At 60.5% G+C, this 20070-nt stretch overlaps 1 protein-coding gene and 1 long non-coding RNA gene across 2 annotated transcripts in view; one reads left to right on the forward strand and one right to left on the reverse strand.

The window, feature by feature from the left end:
• The window catches only part of OTOF (otoferlin), a 218906-nt gene that overhangs the window by 140025 nt on the left and 58811 nt on the right, over positions 1-20070 (forward strand). The gene's annotated exons all lie outside the window — the stretch shown is intronic.
• On the reverse strand, positions 8909-11238 carry LOC128785165 (uncharacterized). The gene is made up of 3 exons (XR_008429780.1): positions 11007-11238; positions 9132-9197; positions 8909-9101 (listed from the first exon to the last, which is right to left on the reverse strand). It is a non-coding gene; the product is annotated as an uncharacterized LOC128785165 (long non-coding RNA).

Below are 20070 nucleotides of genomic sequence, written 5' to 3' on the forward strand. Positions count from 1 at the left end.
TTCTCTCTAACCTGCCGAGCTCTGGCTAGCAAGGAGGTCATAACATTCTGCATGCCCTCTTGGGCGGTGTTCACCTTTTATATCAAAATTTATGTATACTATATTTACAATTTATTACCAATACCTAACGTCTACATTGGGCAGTATTTCCCTACCTTAATCCAGCAGAAAAGTGTCACCATCACAGCAAGACATGGAGGGCAAGAAGAAGGAGAAGAAGGTCAGGACACGCCCAAATCCCTCCTTCTTGTCCCCTGAACCTTAAAAACCCCAAAATTCTATTTTTCCACCTTTGTTAGTTTAAATGTCACACCACTCAAACCCTGGTGGCTTGTAATTCCTCACACAGAGTTGGCAGCTTTTTCCACGGGCTAAAATCAAACCAAAGGCGTTTTTGACCTCGTGCCAAGGTCTCCGAGCCCCCTGCCAGGGTCTCAGACAGCCAGGGCAGCCAGAGGGATGTCCTGGGCTCCGATATCTTCGTGTCCAACAGCGAAAGTTCCCCCAGTTCCCCCAATTCCCCCAGTTCCCCCAATTGCCCCAATTCCCCCAATTCCCCCAGTTCCCCAAATTCCCCCAATTCCCGCAGTTCCCCCAATTCCCCCAATTACCCCAGTTCATCCAGTTCCCCCAGTTCCCCTTCCCCTCTTTTATCTATATTCAGGAAGGGGACAGGCACTGGAATCCGTGTCCATGAACTGGGACAGGCCCTGGCACTGAGATCCGTGTCCATGGGATGGGGACAGGCCCTGGCACTGGGATCCGTGTCCATGGGATGGGGACAGGCCCTGGCACTGGGATCCGTGTCCATGGGATGGGGACAGGCCCTGGCACTGGGATCCGTGTCCATGGGATGAGGACAGGCCCTGGCACTGGGATCCGTGTCCATGAACTGGGACAGGCCCTGGCACTGGGATCCGTGTCCATGCACTGGGACAGGCCCTGGCACTGGGATCCGTGTCCATGAACTGGGACAGGCCCTGGCACTGGGATCCGTGTCCATGGCACTGGGACAGGCCCTGGCACTGGGATCCGTGTCCATGAACTGGGACAGGCCCTGGCACTGGGATCCGTGTCCATGGGATGGGGACAGGCCCTGGCACTGGGATCCGTGTCCATGGGATGGGGACAGGCCCTGGCACTGGGATCCGTGTCCATGAACTGGGACAGGCCCTGGCACTGGGATCCGTGTCCATGGCACTGGGACAGGCCCTGGCACTGGGATCCGTGTCCATGAACTGGGACAGGCCCTGGCACTGGGATCCATGTCCATGAACTGGGACAGGCCCTGGCACTGGGATCCGTGTCCATGGCACTGGGACAGGCCCTGGCACTGGGATCCGTGTCCATGGGATGGGGACAGGCCCTGGCACTGGGATCTGTGTACATGGCACTGGGACAGGCCCTGGCACTGGGATCCATGTCCATGGCACTGGGACAGGCCCTGGCACTGGGATCCGTGTCCATGGCACTGGGACAGGCCCTGGCACTGGGATCCGTGTCCATGGGATGGGGACAGGCCCTGGCACTGGGATCCGTGTCCATGGCACTGGGACAGGCCCTGGCACTGGGATCCGTGTCCATGGCACTGGGACAGGCCCTGGCACTGGGATCCGTGTCCATGGGATGGGGACAGGCCCTGGCACTGGGATCCGTGTCCATGAACTGGGACAGGCCCTGGCACTGGGATCCGTGTCCATGAACTGGGACAGGCCCTGGCACTGGGATCCGTGTCCATGGGATGGGGACAGGCCCTGGCACTGGGATCCGTGTCCATGGCACTGGGACAGGCCCTGGCACTGGGATCCGTGTCCATGAACTGGGACAGGCCCTGGCACTGGGATCCGTGTCCATGAACTGGGACAGGCCCTGGCACTGGGATCCGTGTCCATGAACTGGGACAGGCCCTGGCACTGGGATCCGTGTCCATGGCACTGGGACAGGCCCTGGCACTGGGATCCGTGTCCATGAACTGGGACAGGCCCTGGCACTGGGATCCGTGTCCATGAACTGGGACAGGCCCTGGCACTGGGATCCGTGTCCATGGCACTGGGACAGGCCCTGGCACTGGGATCCGTGTCCATGGCACTGGGACAGGCCCTGGCACTGGGATCCGTGTCCATGGCACTGGGACAGGCCCTGGCACTGGGATCCGTGTCCATGAACTGGGACAGGCCCTGGCACTGGGATCCGTGTCCATGGGATGGGGACAGGCCCTGGCACTGGGATCCGTGTCCATGGGATGGGGACAGGCCCTGGCACTGGGATCCGTGTCCATGGGATGGGGACAGGCCCTGGCACTGGGATCCGTGTCCATGGGATGAGGACAGGCCCTGGCACTGGGATCCGTGTCCATGGCACTGGGACAGGCCCTGGCACTGGGATCCGTGTCCATGGGATGAGGACAGGCCCTGGCACTGGGATCCGTGTCCATGAACTGGGACAGGCCCTGGCACTGGGATCCGTGTCCATGAACTGGGACAGGCCCTGGCACTGGGATCCGTGTCCATGGCACTGGGACAGGCCCTGGCACTGGGATCCGTGTCCATGAACTGGGACAGGCCCTGGCACTGGGATCCGTGTCCATGAACTGGGACAGGCCCTGGCACTGGGATCCGTGTCCATGGCACTGGGACAGGCCCTGGCACTGGGATCCGTGTCCATGAACTGGGACAGGCCCTGGCACTGGGATCCGTGTCCATGGGATGAGGACAGGCCCTGGCACTGGGATCCGTGTCCATGGGATGGGGACAGGCCCTGGCACTGGGATCCGTGTCCATGGCACTGGGACAGGCCCTGGCACTGGGATCCGTGTCCATGGGATGAGGACAGGCCCTGGCACTGGGATCCGTGTCCATGGCACTGGGACAGGCCCTGGCACTGGGATCCGTGTCCATGGGATGGGGACAGGCCCTGGCACTGGGATCCGTGTCCATGGGATGGGGACAGGCCCTGGCACTGGGATCCGTGTCCATGGCACTGGGACAGGCCCTGGCACTGGGATCCGTGTCCATGGGATGGGGACAGGCCCTGGCACTGGGATCCGTGTCCATGAACTGGGACAGGCCCTGGCACTGGGATCCGTGTCCATGAACTGGGACAGGCCCTGGCACTGGGATCCGTGTCCATGGCACTGGGACAGGCCCTGGCACTGGGATCCGTGTCCATGGCACGGGGACAGGCCCTGGCACTGGGATCCGTGTCCATGGCACTGGGACAGGCCCTGGCACTGGGATCCGTGTCCATGGCACTGGGACAGGCCCTGGCACTGGGATCCGTGTCCATGGCACTGGGACAGGCCCTGGCACTGGGATCCGTGTCCATGAACTGGGACAGGCCCTGGCACTGGGATCCGTGTCCATGAACTGGGACAGGCCCTGGCACTGGGATCCGTGTCCATGAACTGGGACAGGCCCTGGCACTGGGATCCGTGTCCATGGCACTGGGACAGGCCCTGGCACTGGGATCCGTGTCCATGGGATGGGGACAGGCCCTGGCACTGGGATCCGTGTCCATGAACTGGGACAGGCCCTGGCACTGGGATCCGTGTCCATGAACTGGGACAGGCCCTGGCACTGGGATCCGTGTCCATGGCACTGGGACAGGCCCTGGCACTGGGATCCGTGTCCATGGCACGGGGACAGGCCCTGGCACTGGGATCCGTGTCCATGGCACTGGGACAGGCCCTGGCACTGGGATCCGTGTCCATGGCACTGGGACAGGCCCTGGCACTGGGATCCGTGTCCATGAACTGGGACAGGCCCTGGCACTGGGATCCGTGTCCATGAACTGGGACAGGCCCTGGCACTGGGATCCGTGTCCATGAACTGGGACAGGCCCTGGCACTGGGATCCGTGTCCATGGCACTGGGACAGGCCCTGGCACTGGGATCCGTGTCCATGGGATGGGGACAGGCCCTGGCACTGGGATCCGTGTCCATGGGATGGGGACAGGCCCTGGCACTGGGATCCGTGTCCATGAACTGGGACAGGCCCTGGCACTGGGATCCGTGTCCATGGGATGGGGACAGGCCCTGGCACTGGGATCCGTGTCCATGGCACTGGGACAGGCCCTGGCACTGGGATCCGTGTCCATGGGATGGGGACAGGCCCTGGCACTGGGATCCGTGTCCATGGGATGGGGACAGGCCCTGGCACTGGGATCCGTGTCCATGAATTGGGACAGGCCCTGGCACTGGGATCCGTGTCCATGGCACTGGGACAGGCCCTGGCACTGGGATCCGTGTCCATGAACTGGGACAGGCCCTGGCACTGGGATCCGTGTCCATGAACTGGGACAGGCCCTGGCACTGGGATCCGTGTCCATGAACTGGGACAGGCCCTGGCACTGGGATCCGTGTCCATGGGATGGGGACAGGCCCTGGCACTGGGATCCGTGTCCATGAACTGGGACAGGCCCTGGCACTGGGATCCGTGTCCATGGCACTGGGACAGGCCCTGGCACTGGGATCCGTGTCCATGGCACTGGGACAGGCCCTGGCACTGGGATCCGTGTCCATGGCACTGGGACAGGCCCTGGCACTGGGATCCGTGTCCATGGCACTGGGACAGGCCCTGGCACTGGGATCCGTGTCCATGAACTGGGACAGGCCCTGGCACTGGGATCCGTGTCCATGGGATGGGGACAGGCCCTGGCACTGGGATCCGTGTCCATGAACTGGGACAGTCCCTGGCACTGGGATCCGTGTCCATGGCACTGGGACAGGCCCTGGCACTGGGATCCGTGTCCATGGCACTGGGACAGGCCCTGGCACTGGGATCCGTGTCCATGAACTGGGACAGGCCCTGGCACTGGGATCCATGTCCATGAACTGGGACAGGCCCTGGCACTGGGATCCGTGTCCATGAACTGGGACAGGCCCTGGCACTGGGATCCGTGTCCATGGCACTGGGACAGGCCCTGGCACTGGGATCCGTGTCCATGGGATGGGGACAGACCCTGGCACTGGGATCCGTGTCCATGGGATGGGGACAGGCCCTGGCACTGGGATCCGTGTCCATGGGATGGGGACAGGCCCTGGCACTGGGATCCGTGTCCATGGGATGGGGACAGGTCCCCCATCCTGGGGGGCTCCTGCTGGATCAGATTTGGGAACCGATCCTGATTCCTCAACTCCACAATTCCACAGTGACTGCACCGAGGCTGTTTTTCCTCATTTTTCCCTCAGGATTATCCGAAAAACTCCGGAGGCAGAGCCAAGGCTTTCAACTCTACCTTTATTTTCTGTCTGGCAGCAGGAAGGGTCAGGAGGGGAGAGCTGGCAGCGAGGGTGACAATTCCCCCCGGGAAGGGGGATCCGGAGGGGCGGCAGCGGCGGCAGCATCGCCCGGCTACTCTCTGGGAACGATGGAAAAATCGGGATGAGCCCGCTGCCATCCCACGGGGGGGGGTTTTTTTGGGAAGGTCCCGGACTCACACGGCGTTTTCCTTGAAGTGCCGCAGCGCCTGCTCGGCCACGGTCTCCATGAAGCGGGGATCGTCCCACGGGATGTGCCCGGGCACCGTCAGCTCCAGCGGCTCCGTGTCGAAGAGCTGCACCGTCACCTGCGTGTCCGACGGCGCCGACGGATCCTCGGGATTCGGAGCCTTGGACATCACCTGGAACCGCCACGGCGGGCTCACCCCGTGGCACAGCCCGGAGCCGCGAGCTCGGAGCGGCCGCGGGAGAGCCCCAGGCGGGCCCCTGACCTTGGATCCCATCCCGGGCGCCGCATCCGGGCGCAGCCGAGAGATTCCCGGCCGGAGCACAAAGGGCTCTTTGTGGCCCTGTCCCACTTTCCGCCTCCCCAGCCCCGCTGCCGGCCCCCGTCCCGCCGGCCTCACCGTGGTGACCTGCAGGAAGCCGTCGGAGCCCAGGGAATGGTTGGCCAGGCGGGACACCCAGCCGAACTGGCGGTTCAGCTGGTCCAGCAGGCCGGAGGTGTTGAGCATCTCCTCCTGGAATTCCCGGAGCAGGGAATCGTAGCGGCGCGTGAAGCGCTCGGCCACGCGCACGGCGTCCTCCAGCTGCTCCCGCAGCTCCTGCTGCGAGGGATCCTCCTGCCCGCAGTCTGGCACGGGGTCATGGGATGGGGTCAGCACGGCCCCGGGGGGCTCATCCCACCCCGTCCCGTCCCGTCTCATCCCATCCCCCCAGACCCCAAAATGCACCCCAAAACCCCAAACCCCCCCCAGACCTACCCGTACCATTAACTCTGCCCCCCATCCCCATCCCTGTCCCCATCGCCATCCCATTCCTGTCCCCTTTCCCATTCCCATCCCCATTCCCGTCCCCATCCCAATCCCCGTCCCCATTCCCAGTTTTCCATCCCCATTCCCAGTTTTCCATCCCCCTTCCCTGTTTTCCATTCCTTTTCCCATCCCCATTCACACCCCCATTCCCATTCCCCCATTCCCTCATCCCCATCTCCATTCCCATCCCCATCCCTGTTCCCATTCTCCTCACCATTCCCATTCCCACTTTTCCATTCCAATCCCTTCCCCAATCCCATTCCTGTTCCCGTCCCCAATTCCGTTCCCCATCCCCATCCCTTTCCCATCCCTATTCCCACTCCAATCCCAGTTCCCATCCCCATCCCCGTCCCCATTCCTGTCCCCTTTCTCATTCCCATCCCCGTCCCCTTTCTCATTCCCATCCCCATTCCCCATCCCAATCCCCATCTCCATTCCCAGTTTTCCATCCCCATTCCCATTCCCATCTCCATCCCCATTCCCATCCCATTCCCATCCCCATCCCCATCCCCATCCCCATCCCGTTCCCATTCCCATCCCCGTTCCCCTCCCCTCCCCATTCCCATTCCTATTCGTATTCCCCATCCCCATTCCCATTCCCATTCCCGTTCCCATTCCAATCCCCATCCCCATTCCCATCCCATCCCATCCCATCCCCATTCCCATCCCCATTCCCATTCCCATTTCCATTCCCATTCCCATCCCCATTCCCATTCCCATTCCCATTCCCATCCCCATCCCCATCCCGTTCCCATCCCCGTTCCCCTCCCCATTCCCATTCCCGTTCCCATTCCCATTCCCATTCCCATTCCCGTTCCCATTCCAATCCCCATCCCCATTCCCATCCCATCCCAGCCCATTCCCATTCCCATTCCCATTCCCATTCCCATTCCCATCCCCATCCCCATTCCCATTCCCATTCCCATTCCAATCCCCATCCCCATTCCCAGTTTTCCATCCCTTTTCCCATTCCCATTCCCATTCCCCATTCCCATTCCCATTCCCATTCCCATTCCCCATCCCCATCCCCATTCCCCATTCCCATTCCCATCCCCGTTCCCGTCCCCATTCCCATTCCCGGCTCACCCAGGGCCAGGATCTCCCGGCACTGCTCGCACTCATCCCGCATCCGCAGGCAGCCGGCCGAGTTCCGCCGGATCTCCCGGCAAACCATCCGGTCATTGCTGAAATTCCGGGATTCTGCGGGAATTCCGGGCCGGCCTCAGCTCCCCGAATCCCCCCCAGCCCCGGCAGCTCCCCCCAGCTGCCAGAAAAGCCATTTTTCCCTTGGAATTTGGGTCATTTTCCTCGGAATTTGGGCCCCTCCTGTCCCCAGGGCTGCGTTGGCAGACGGTGACGGCACCGGCTGTGACATTCCCAAAAAAAACATCGGCTGTAATCCCAAAAAAAAGCAAACACCCAAAAAACATCGGCTGTAATCCCAAAAAAAAACGAACACCCAAAAACATCGGTACCAATCCCAAAAAAAACAAAAACCCAAAAAACATCGGTACCAATCCCAAAAAAAACAAAAACCCAAAAAACTTTGGCAGCAATCCCAAAAAAACACAAACAGCAAAAAAACCCAAACATCTGCTGCATTCCCCCAAAAACACCGGCAGCATTCCCAAAAAACCAAACAGCTGCAACATTCCCAACAAAACCATCAGCAGCATTCCCAAAAAACCAAACAGCTGCAAAATTCCCAACAAAACCATCAGCAGCATTCCCAGAAAACCAAAAAACTGCAACACTCCCAAGAAAGCCATCAACAGCATTCCCAGAGAACCCAAAAACCTGCAACATTCCCAACAAAACCATCAGCAGCATTCCCAGAAAAACCAAAAACCCAAACATTCCTGAAAAAACCAGCAGCAGCATTCCCAGAAAACCAAACAGCTGCAACATTCCCAACAAAACCATCAGCAGCATTCCCAGAAAACCCAAAAACCGGCAACATTCCCAACAAAACCAAACAGCATTCCCAAAAAAACCAAACACCTGCAACACTCCCAAGAAAACCCCATTCCCGTGACGGCAGCTGGGATCGAGGCGGGCCAACACCCCAAAATCCCCGACAGCAGAGCTCGCCGTTCCCACGCTTCCGCGGGAATTCCCTTTAGGATCGAGCTCAGCCTCGGAAGTTCCGAGGACTCTCCGGGAAGCCTCGTCCCTAAAAACCCACCGAAATTCGGGATCCCCCACGCGGGATCTCGCTCGCCTCCCTCCTACCTGTCCCGAATTCCGCCGAGGGGATCTCCCAGCCGCCCTGGGCGTCCTCCAGCACGCGCTGGGTGATCTGGAAGAGCGGCTGGAAGAGCTCCTGGAAGCCGCCGTGCGGCCGCTGGAAGAGCGGGAAGAAGGCGCCGGAGGAGCGTCGGAAGCGCCGCGGGAAGCGCAGGCGCTGCGCCGGCGGCCCCAGCGCCTCGCGGAAGCCGCCGAAGGGCGGCTGGAAGAAGGGCTGGAGGCGGCCCTGCAGGCGGGAGCTGTCGCGGAAGATGTCCTCGACGCCGTCCTCCAGGAGGCCGAAGCGCTCCTCCAGGTCCTGCAGCTGCCGCTCCTGGCGCTCGTCGCGCTCGGCCAGCGAGTCCAGGCGCTCGCCGTCCACCCAGATGGACACGGGCGACGAGCGGTTCAGGAGCTCCTCCAGCTGCGGACGGCAACGGGGTCACGGCCCGGGATCCCTGGGGCGTGTGCACCCGGGATCCTGCACCTGGAGATCCTCTGGGAACGGGGTCACAGCCCGGGATCCCTGGGGCGTGTGCACCCGGGATCCTGCACCTGGAGATCCTCTGAGAACGGGGTCACGGCCCGGGATCCCTGGGGCGTGTGCACCCGGGATCCTGCAGCTGGAGATCCTACAACTGGAGATCCTGCACCTGGAGATCCTCTGGGAACGGGGTCACGGCCCGGGATCCCTGGGGTGTGCACCCGGGATCCTGCACCTGGAGATCCTGCACCCGGGATCCTGCACCTGGAGATCCTGCACCCGGGATCCTACACCTGGAGATCCTGCACCCCGGATCCTGCACCTGGAGATCCTCTGGGAATGGGGTCACAGCCTGGGATCCCTGGGGTGTGTGCACCCGGGATCCTGCACCCGGGATCCTGCACCTGGAGATCCTACACCTGGAGATCCTGCACCTGGAGATCCTGCACCTGGAGATCCTGCACCTGGGATCCTGTACCTGGAGATCCTACACCTGGAGATCCTGCACCTGGGGATCCTGCACCTGGGATCCTGCACCTGGGATCCTGCACCTGGGATCCTGCACCTGGAGATCCTACACCTGGAGATCCTGCACCTGGGGATCCTGCACCTGGGATCCTGCACCTGGAGATCCTGCACCTGGAGATCCTGCACCTGGGGATCCTGCACCTGGAGATCCTGCACCTGGGGATCCTGCACCTGGAGATCCTGCACCTGGAGATCCTGCACCTGGAGATCCTACACCTGGAGATCCTGCACCTGGGATCCTGCACCTGGAGATCCTACACCTGGAGATCCTACACCTGGGGATCCTGCACCTGGGATCCTGCACCTGGAGATCCTGCACCTGGAGATCCTGCACCTGGGGATCCTGCACCTGGAGATCCTGCACCTGGAGATCCTGCACCTGGGGATCCTGCACCTGGAGATCCTACACCTGGAGATCCTGCACCTGGGATCCTGCACCTGGAGATCCTGCACCTGGGATCCTGCGCCTGGGATCCTACACCTGGAGATCCTGCACCTGGGATCCTGCACCTGGAGATCCTGCACCTGGGACCCTGCACCTGGGATCCTGCACCTGGAGATCCTACACCTGGAGATCCTGCACCTGGGATCCTGCACCTGGGATCCTGCACCTGGGATCCTGCACCTGGGATCCTACACCTGGAGATCCTGCACCTGGGATCCTGCACCTGGAGATCCTGCACCTGGGATCCTACACCTGGAGATCCTGCACCTGGATATCCCGCACCTGGAGATCCTACACCTGGAGATCCTGCACCTGGAGATCCTCTGGGAACGGGGTCACAGCCCGGATCCCTGGGGCGTGCACCTGGAGATCCTGCACCTGGGATCCTGCACCTGGGATCCTACACCAGGAGATCCTACACCTGGAGATCCTGCACCTGGGATCCTGCACCTGGGATCCTGCACCTGGGATCCTGCACCTGGGATCCTACACCTGGGATCCTGCACCTGGGATCCTGCACCTGGAGATCCTGCACCTGGAGATCCTACACCTGGAGATCCTGCACCTGGGATCCTGCACCCGGGATCCTGCATCTGGAGATCCTGCACCTGGGATCCTACACCTGGAGATCCTGCACCTGGATATCCCGCACCTGGAGATCCTACACCTGGAGATCCTGCACCTGGAGATCCTCTGGGAACGGGGTCACAGCCCGGATCCCTGGGGCGTGCACCTGGAGATCCTGCACCTGGGATCCTGCACCTGGGATCCTACACCAGGAGATCCTACACCTGGAGATCCTGCACCTGGAGATCCTGCACCTGGGATCCTGCACCTGGAGATCCTACACCTGGAGATCCTGCACCTGGGATCCTGCACCTGGAGATCCTGCACCTGGAGATCCTGCACCTGGGATCCTGCACCTGGAGATCCTACACCTGGAGATCCTGCACCTGGGATCCTGCACCTGGAGATCCTACACCTGGAGATCCTACACCTGGGGATCCTGCACCTGGGATCCTGCACCTGGAGATCCTGCACCTGGAGATCCTGCACCTGGGGATCCTGCACCTGGAGATCCTCTGGGAATGGGGTCACAGCCTGGGATCCCTGGGGTGTGCACCCGGGATCCTGCACCTGGAGATCCTCTGGGAACAGGATCACAAGCTGGGATCCCTGTGCCATGTGGGATCCTGCACCTGAGACCCTCTGGGAATGGGATCAGGGCAAAATCTCCCCTTTCCTGGTATTTCTGGGCCATGTGGGATCCCACACCTGGAGAACTTCAGGGAATGGGATCAAAACCCAGCCCTTCCCGGGATCCTGCACTTGGAGACCCTCTGGGAATGGGATCGGGGCAAAATCCCCCTTTCCTGGGATCCCTGTGGGATCCCTCAGCTGACAAAGCTCTGGGAATGGGATCAGGGCAGAATCCCCCATTCCCAGTATTCCGGTGTGATGTGGGATCCCTGCCCCGGCAGTTTTCCAGTTAATGGGAACGGGGTGAGGCTGAATTCCCCCTTTTCCTGGGATCCCGGTGCCCCTCACCTGCCTGGAGTCACTAGCGGCAACGGGATCAGACGTGGGAATGGGATCATCCCAAATGCGGGAACGGGATCATGCCAAATCCCCTTTTCCCAGGATCCCACTGTCCCTCAGCTTGGGAACGGGATCATCTCCAATCCCCCCTGGTTTTTTCCCGTTGTTTTCCCAATGTTTTCCTGGTACTTTCCTGGTATTTCCCTGTTGTTTCCCCAGCATTTCCCCATTTTTCCCCCCGCTGTTTCCCCATTGTTCACCCGCTGTTTCCCCATTTTTTCCCTGCTGTTCCCTGGTGTTTCCCCATTGTTTCCTGGTGTTTCCCCATTATTTCTGCATTGTTTCCTGGTGTTTCCTGGTGTTTCCCCCTTATTTCCCCAGTGTTTCCCCACTGTTTCCTGGTATCTCCCCATTATTTCTGCATTGTTTCCTGGTGTTTCCCCGCTGTTTCCCCATTATTTCCCCAGTATTTCCCTGCTGTTTCCTGGTGTTTCCCCATTATTTTCCCAGTATTCCCCTGTGTTTCCCCTGTTGTTTCCTCGTGTTTCCCCATTATTTCCCCATTGTTTCCCTGCTGTTTCCCCACTGTTTCCTGGTGTTTCCTCATTATATCCCCATTATTTCCCCATTATATCCCCATTATTTCCCTGTTATTTCCCTGCTGTTTCCCTGTTGCTTCCTGGTGTTTCCCCACTGTTTCCCCATTATTTCCCCATTTTTCCCCCATTATTTCCCCAGTGTTTCCCTGTTGTTCCCCATGATCTCCCCACTGTTTCCCCATTGTTTCCCTGCTGTTTCCCCACTGTTTCCTGGTGTTTCCTCATTATATCCCCATTATTTCCCCATTATATCCCCATTATTTCCCCATTATATCCCCATTATTTCCCCATTATATCCCCATTATTTCCACATTATAACCCCATTATTTCCCTGCTGTTTCCCTGTTGCTTCCTGGTGTTTCCTCACTGTTTCCTTGCTGTTTCCCCAGTGTTTCCCCATTACTTCCCCATTTTTCCCCCATTATTTCCCCAGTGTTTCCCTGCTGTTTCCTGGTGTTTCCCCATTATTTTCCCATTGTTTCCCCAGAATTTCCCCATTTTTTCCCTGCTGTTCCCTATTGTTTCCTGTTCTTTCCCCATGATCTCCCCAGTGTTTCCCCATTGTTTCCCTGTTGTTTCCCCACTGTTTCCTGGTGTTTCTCCATTATATCCCCATTATTTCCCTATTATTTCCCTGCTGTTTCCCCATTGTTTCCTGGTTTTCCCCCATTATTTCCCCAGCATTTCCCTGTTGTTTCCCTGTTTTTCCCCCACTGTTTCCCCATTATTTCCCCGTTTTTTCCCATTATTTCCCCGCTGTTTCCCCATTTTTCCCTGCTGTTTCCCCATTATTTCCCCGTTTTCCCCCCATTATTTCCCTGCTGTTTCCCCATTGTTTCCCTGCAGTTTCCCTGCTGTTTCCCCATTATTTCCCTGTTTTCCCCCCATTATTTCCCTGCTGTTTCCCCATTGTTTCCCCACTGTTTCCCCACTGTTTTCCCATTATTTCCCCGCTGTTTCCTCATTATTCCCCCACCGTCTCCCCACTGTTTCCCCATAATTTCCCCATTATTTCCCTGATGTTTCCCCATTATTTCCCCGCTGTTTCCCCATTATTTCCCCACTGTTTCCCCATTTTTCCCTGCTGTTTCCCCATTATTTCCCTGTCTTTTCCCCACTGTTTCCCCACTGTTTCCCCATTATTTCCCTGCTGTTTCCCCATTATTTCCCCGTTTTTCCCCATTATTTCCCTGCTGTTTCCCCATTATTTCCCCGTTTTTCCCCATTATTTCCCTGCTGTTTCCCCATTATTCCCCCGCCGTCTCCCCGCTGTTTCCCCATTATTCCCCCATTATTCCCCCATTATTCCCCCATTATTTCCCCGCTGTTTCCCCATTATTCCCCCGCCGTCTCCCCGCTGTTTCCCCATTATTTCCCCGTTTTTCCCCATTATTTCCCCGCTGTTTCCCCATTATTCCCCCGCCGTCTCCCCGCTGTTTCCCCATTATTCCCCCATTATTCCCCCATTATTCCCCCGCTGTTTCCGGGCGCCGCTGTGGCTCACCTGGCGGCCCACCAGCCCGGCGCCGCTGTGGCAGGTGCGGGAGTAGAAGCGGAGGCAGCGCTGCCGCAGGCAGGGCTTGCAGCGCTCCCACAGCTCCAGCACCGAGGCGTTGCAGCGCTCGCCCCGCGCCGACAGCTCCTGCTCCTTCTGCCGCGCCAGCTGCACCGCTTCCTGCCGGGAACGCCGCCGTCAGCGCGCTGCTCCCAGAGCCCCGGGAGCGGCCGAGCCCTGGCACGGCATTCCCAGAGTCCTGGGACACCCCAATCCCCGGCACGGCATTCCCAGAGTCCTGGGAGCAGCCAAATCCCAGCACGGCATTCCCAGAGCCCCGGGAGCAGCCGAGCCCCGGCACGGCATTCCCAGAGCCCCGGGAGCAGCCGAGCCCCGGCACGGCATTCCCAGAGTCCTGGGAGCAGCCGAGCCCCAATCCCCAGCACAGCATTCCCAAAGTCCTGGGACATCCCAATCCCCGGCACGGCATTCCAAGAGCCCCGGGAGCAGCCGAGCCCCGGCACGGCATTCCCAGAGTCCTGGGACACCCCAATCCCCGGCACGGCATTCCCAGAGTCCTGGGAGCAGCCAAATCCCAGCACGGCATTCCCAGAGCCCCGGGAGCAGCCGAGCCCCGGCACGGCATTCCCAGAGCCCCGGGAGCAGCCGAGCCCCGGCACGGCATTCCCAGAGTCCTGGGAGCAGCCGAGCCCCAATCCCCAGCACAGCATTCCCAAAGTCCTGGGACATCCCAATCCCCGGCACGGCATTCCAAGAGCCCCGGGAGCAGCCGAGCCCCGGCACGGCATTCCCAGAGTCCTGGGACACCCCAATCCCCGGCACGGCATTCCCAGAGTCCTGGGAGCAGCCAAATCCCAGCACGGCATTCCCAGAGCCCCGGGAGCGGCCGAGCCCCGGCACGGCATTCCCAGAGCCCTGGGAGCAGCTGAGCCCCAATCCCCAGCACAGCATTCCCAAAGTCCTGGGACACCCCAATCCCCGGCACGGCATTCCCAAAGTCCTGGGAGCAGCCAAATCCCAGCACGGCATTCCCAGAGCCCCGGGAGCAGCCGAGGCCCGGCACGGCATTCCCAGAGTCCTGGGACACCCCAATCCCCAGCACGGCATTCCCAGAGCCCTGGGAGCAGCCAATCCCCAGCACGGCATTCCCAGAGCCCCGGGAGCAGCCGAGCCCCGGCACGGCATTCCCAGAGCCCCGGGAGCAGCCGAGCCCCGGCACGGCATTCCCAGAGTCCCAGGACACCGCAATCCCCAGCACGGCATTCCCAAAGTCCTGGGAGCAGCCGAGCCCCGGCACGGCATTCCCAGAGTCCTGGGACACCCCAATCCCCAGCACGGCATTCCCAGAGCCCTGGGAGCAGCCAAGCCCCAATCCCCAGCACGGCATTCCCAAAGTCCTGGGACACCCCAATCCCCGGCACGGCATTCCCAGAGCCCCGGGAGCAGCCAAATCCCAGCACGGCATTCCCAGAGCCCCGGGAGCAGCCGAGGCCCGGCACGGCATTCCCAGAGTCCTGGAACACCCCAATCCCCAGCACGGCATTCCCAGAGCCCCGGGAGCAGCCGAGCCCCGGCACGGCATTCCCAGAGCCCCGGGAGCAGCCGAGCCCCGGCACGGCATTCCCAGAGTCCCGGGACACCGCAATCCCCAGCACGGCATTCCCAAAGTCCTGGGAGCAGCCGAGCCCCGGCACGGCATTCCCAGAGTCCTGGGACACCCCAATCCCCAGCACGGCATTCCCAGAGCCCTGGGAGCAGCCAAGCCCCAATCCCCAGCACAGCATTCCCAAAGTCCTGGGACACCCCAATCCCCGGCACGGCATTCCCAAAGTCCTGGGAGCAGCCAAATCCCAGCACGGCATTCCCAGAGCCCCGGGAGCAGCCGAGGCCCGGCACGGCATTCCCAGAGTCCTGGGACACCCCAATCCCCAGCACGGCATTCCCAGAGCCCTGGGAGCAGCCAATCCCCAGCACGGCATTCCCAGAGCCCCGGGAGCAGCCGAGCCCCGGCACGGCATTCCCAGAGCCCCGGGAGCAGCCGAGCCCCGGCACGGCATTCCCAGAGTCCCAGGACACCGCAATCCCCAGCACGGCATTCCCAAAGTCCTGGGAGCAGCCGAGCCCCGGCACGGCATTCCCAGAGTCCTGGGACACCCCAATCCCCAGCACGGCATTCCCAGAGCCCTGGGAGCAGCCAAGCCCCAATCCCCAGCACGGCATTCCCAGAGTCCTGGGACACCCCAATCCCCAGCACGGCATTCCCAGAGCCCTGGGAGCAGCCAAGCCCCAATCCCCAGCACGGCATTCCCAAAGTCCTGGGACACCCCAATCCCCGGCACGGCATTCCCAGAGCCCCGGGAGCAGCCAAATCCCAGCACGGCATTCCCAGAGCCCCGGGAGCAGCCGAGGCCCGGCACGGCATTCCCAGAGTCCTGGGACACCCCAATCCCCAGCACGGCATTCCCAGAGCCCTGGGAGCAGCCAATCCCCAGCACGGCATTCCCAGAGCCCCGGGAGCAGCCGAGCCCCGGCACGGCATTCCCAGAGCCCCGGGAGCAGCCGAGCCCCGGCACGGCATTCCCAGAGTCCCGGGACACCGCAATCCCCAGCACGGCATTCCCAAAGTCCTGGGAGCAGCCGAGCCCCGGCACGGCATTCCCAGAGTCCTGGGACACCCCAATCCCCAGCACGGCATTCCCAGAGCCCTGGGAGCAGCCAAGCCCCAATCCCCAGCACAGCATTCCCAGAGCCCCGGGAGCAGCCAAATCCCAGCACGGCATTCCCAGAGCCCCGGGAGCAGCCAAATCCCAGCACGGCATTCCCAGAGTCCTGGGACACCCCAATCCCCAGCATGGCATTCCCAAAGTCCTGGGACACCCCAATCCCCAGCACGGCATTCCCAGAGCCCCGGGAGCAGCCAAATCCCCGGCAAGGCATTCCCAGAGTCCTGGGACACCCCAATCCCCAGCACGGCATTCCCAGAGTCCTGGGAGCAGCCGAGCCCTGGCACGGCATTCCCAGAGCCCTGGGACACCGCAATACCCAGCACGGCATTCCCAAAGTCCTGGGAGCAGCCAAATCCCAGCACGGCATTCCCAGACTCCTGGGACACCCCAATCCCCAGCACGGCATTCCCAGAGCCCTGGGAGCAGCCTAATCCCAGCACGGCATTCCCAGAGTCCCGGGAGCAGCCGAGCCCTGGCATGGCGTTCCCAGACTCCTGGAACACCCCAATCCCTGGCACGGCATTCCCAGAGTCCTGGGACATGCTGCTCCTCTGGGATGACATCCCCCATTCCTGGGACGCTCTGATCCTCCATCCTCCAACCCCTGGCACAGCATTCCCTGTTCCCGGGATAGCAATCCCTGTTCCCAGAACATCCAACCCCTGGCACAGCATTCCCTGTTCCATGACACAGCATTCCCTGTTCCCGGGATAGCAATCCCTGTTCCCAGAACATCCAACCCCTGGCACAGCATTCCCTGTTCCATGACACAGCATTCCCTGTTCCCGGGACATCCAACCCCTAACACAACATTCCCTGTTCCTGGGAGATCCCAGTCCCTGGCACAGCATTCCCTGTTCCTGACACAGCATTCCCTATTCCCAGAACATCCAACCCCTGGCACATCATTCCCTGTTCCATGACACAGCATTCCCTGTGTCCGGGATAGCAATCCTTGTTCCCAGGACATCCAATCCCTGACAGAGCATTCCCTGTTCCCAGAATATCCAACCCAGCGGCACAGCATTCCCTGCTCCTGACACAGCATTCCATGTTCCCGGAACACCACAACCCCTGACAGAGCATTCCCTGTTCCCTGGCACAGCATTCCCTGTTCCCAGAATATCCAACCCCTGACACAGCATTCCCTGTTCCTGGAAAATCCGACCCCTGGCACAGCATTCCCTGTTCCCAGAATATTCAGTCCCTTACAGAACATTCCCTGTTCCCGGAACACCCCGACCCCTGGCACAGCATTCCCAGACTCTCGGGACACTCCAGCATCCAGGACACACCATTTCCAGGACAGCATCCCCCATTCCTGGGATGGCATCCCCCATTCCCAGTCCATCCCATCCCCATCCCATCCCCATCCCATCCCCATCCCCATTCCCATTCCCATTCCCATTCCCATCCATCCCCATTCCCATTCCCATCCCCATTCCCATTCCCATTTTCATTCCCATTCCCATTTTCATTCCCATTCCCATTCTCATTCCCATTCCCATCCCCAGTCCATCCCAGTCCCATCCCTTTCCCATCCCTGATCCCATTCCTGATCCCATCCTGATCCCATTCCCATCCCCATCCCAATCCCATTCCTGGACCATCCTGATCTCATCCCAAACCCATCCCATTCCTGATCTTGTTCCCAATCCTGTTCCCATTCCCATTCCCACTCCCATTCATGTTCCCATTCCCGTTCCCAATCCCAATCCTAATCCCAATCCCAATCCCGTTCCTGTTCCCAATCCCAATCCCAATCCCGATCCCAATCCTATCCCCACCTCCTTGCCGCGCTGCGCCTGCTGCAGGGAGCGCAGGAGCTGGCGGTGCCCGCGGCCGCTGCGCTCCATTCCCAATCCCAATCCCAATCCCAATCCCGTTCCCAATCCCAATCCCGTTCCCAATCCCATTCCCAATCCCAATCCCAATCCCGATCCCGTTCCCACCTCCTTTCCGCGCTGCGCCTGCTGCAGGGAGCGCAGGAGCTGGCGGTGCCCGCGGCCGCTGCGCTCCATTCCCAATCCCAATCCCGTTCCCAATCCCAATCCCAATCCCAATCCCGTTCCCGATCCCGATCCCGATCCCGTTCCCACCTCCTTGCCGCGCTGCGCCTGCTGCAGGGAGCGCAGGAGCTGGCGGTGCCCGCGGCCGCTGCGCTCCATTCCCAATCCCAATCCCGTTCCCAATCCCAATCCCAATCCCAATCCCGTTCCCAATCCCAATCCCGATCCCGATCCCGTTCCCACCTCCTTTCCGCGCTGCGCCTGCTGCAGGGAGCGCAGGAGCTGGCGGTGCCCGCGGCCGCTGCGCTCCAGCAGCGCCTGCATGCTGCGCACGCCCTGCAGCGCCCGCTCCACCTCCGCGTCCACCAGCCGGCTGCCCGCCGCCGACAGCTCTGGGGAAATCGGGGAAAAGCGGGGGGAGAATTGGGAGGAAAAGTGGGGGGAAAATTTGGGGAAAGTGGGGGAGAATTGGGGAAATAGTGGGGGAGAATTGGGGGAGAATTGGGGAAATAGTGGGGGAGAATTGGGGAAAAAGTGGGGTGAAATTGGGGGGGAAGTGGAGGGGAAGTGCAGGGAAAGTGAGGGGAAAGTGAGGGAAAAGTGGAGGAAAAGTGAGGGGAAAGAGGAGGAAAAGTGAGGGGAAAGTGGGGGAAAAGTGAGGGAAAAGTGGAGGAAAAGTGGAGGAAAAGTGAGGGGAAAGTGGAGGAAAAGTGATAGGAAAGAGGGGGAAAATTGGGGGGAAATTGGGGGAAATTGGGGGAAATTGGGGGGAAATGGAGGAAAATTTTGGGGGAAAGTGGGGGAAAATTGGGGAAAAAGTGGGGGATAATTGGGGAGAAAAGTGGGGGAGAATTGGGGGAGAATTGGGGAAAATGTGGGGGGATATTGGGGGAAAGTGGGGGGAAGTGGAGGGAAATTGGGGGAAAAGTGGGCGAAAATTGGGGGAGAATTGGGGAAAAAGTGGAGGAAATGTGGTGGGAATGGGGGGAAAGCAAGGGGAAAATGGGGGGGAAATTGGGGGGAAAGTGGTGGGAAAGTGGGGGAAAATTTGGGGGAAATTTTGGGGGAAATTGGGGCGGAAGTGGAGGAAATGTGGTGGGAAAAGGGGGGAAATCAAAGGGGGAAAATGGGGGAAAAGTGGGGGGAAAGTGAGGGAAAAGGGGGGGAAATTGGGGGAGAATTGGGGGAAAGTGAGGGGAAAATTTGGGGGGAAATTGGGGAAAATCAAGTGGGGGAAAATTGGGGGGAAGTGGGGAAAAAAGTGGGGGGAAATTTGGGGGAAAGAGGGGAAAAATTGGGGGAGAATTGGGGGGAAAATGGGGGGAAATTGGGGGAAATCAAGGGGGAAAATGGGGGGAAAAGTGGTGGGAAAATTGAGGGGAAATTGGGGAAAAGAGACCCTGTGACCCCCACCTCCCCAACCCCCCCAAAATTCAAACCTGTGACATCCCCTTGGGGGTGTGACCCCCCCAAAATGAGACCCTGTGACCCCAAACCCCCCAAAATGAGACCCTGTGACCCCAAACCCCCCCAAAATGAGACCCTGTGACCCCAAACCCCCCAAAATGAGACCCTGTGACCCCAAACCCCCCCAAAATGAGACCCTGTGACCCCAAACCCCCCCAAAATTAAAACCTGTGACCCCAAACCCCCCCAAAATGAGACCCTGTGACCCCAAACCCCCCCAAAATGAGACCCTGTGACCCCAAACCCCCCAAAATTAAAACCTGTGACCCCCCCGTCCAT

The sequence above is a fragment of the Vidua chalybeata genome, chromosome 3, assembly GCF_026979565.1.
Source record: "Vidua chalybeata isolate OUT-0048 chromosome 3, bVidCha1 merged haplotype, whole genome shotgun sequence".
NCBI lineage: Eukaryota > Metazoa > Chordata > Aves > Passeriformes > Viduidae > Vidua > Vidua chalybeata.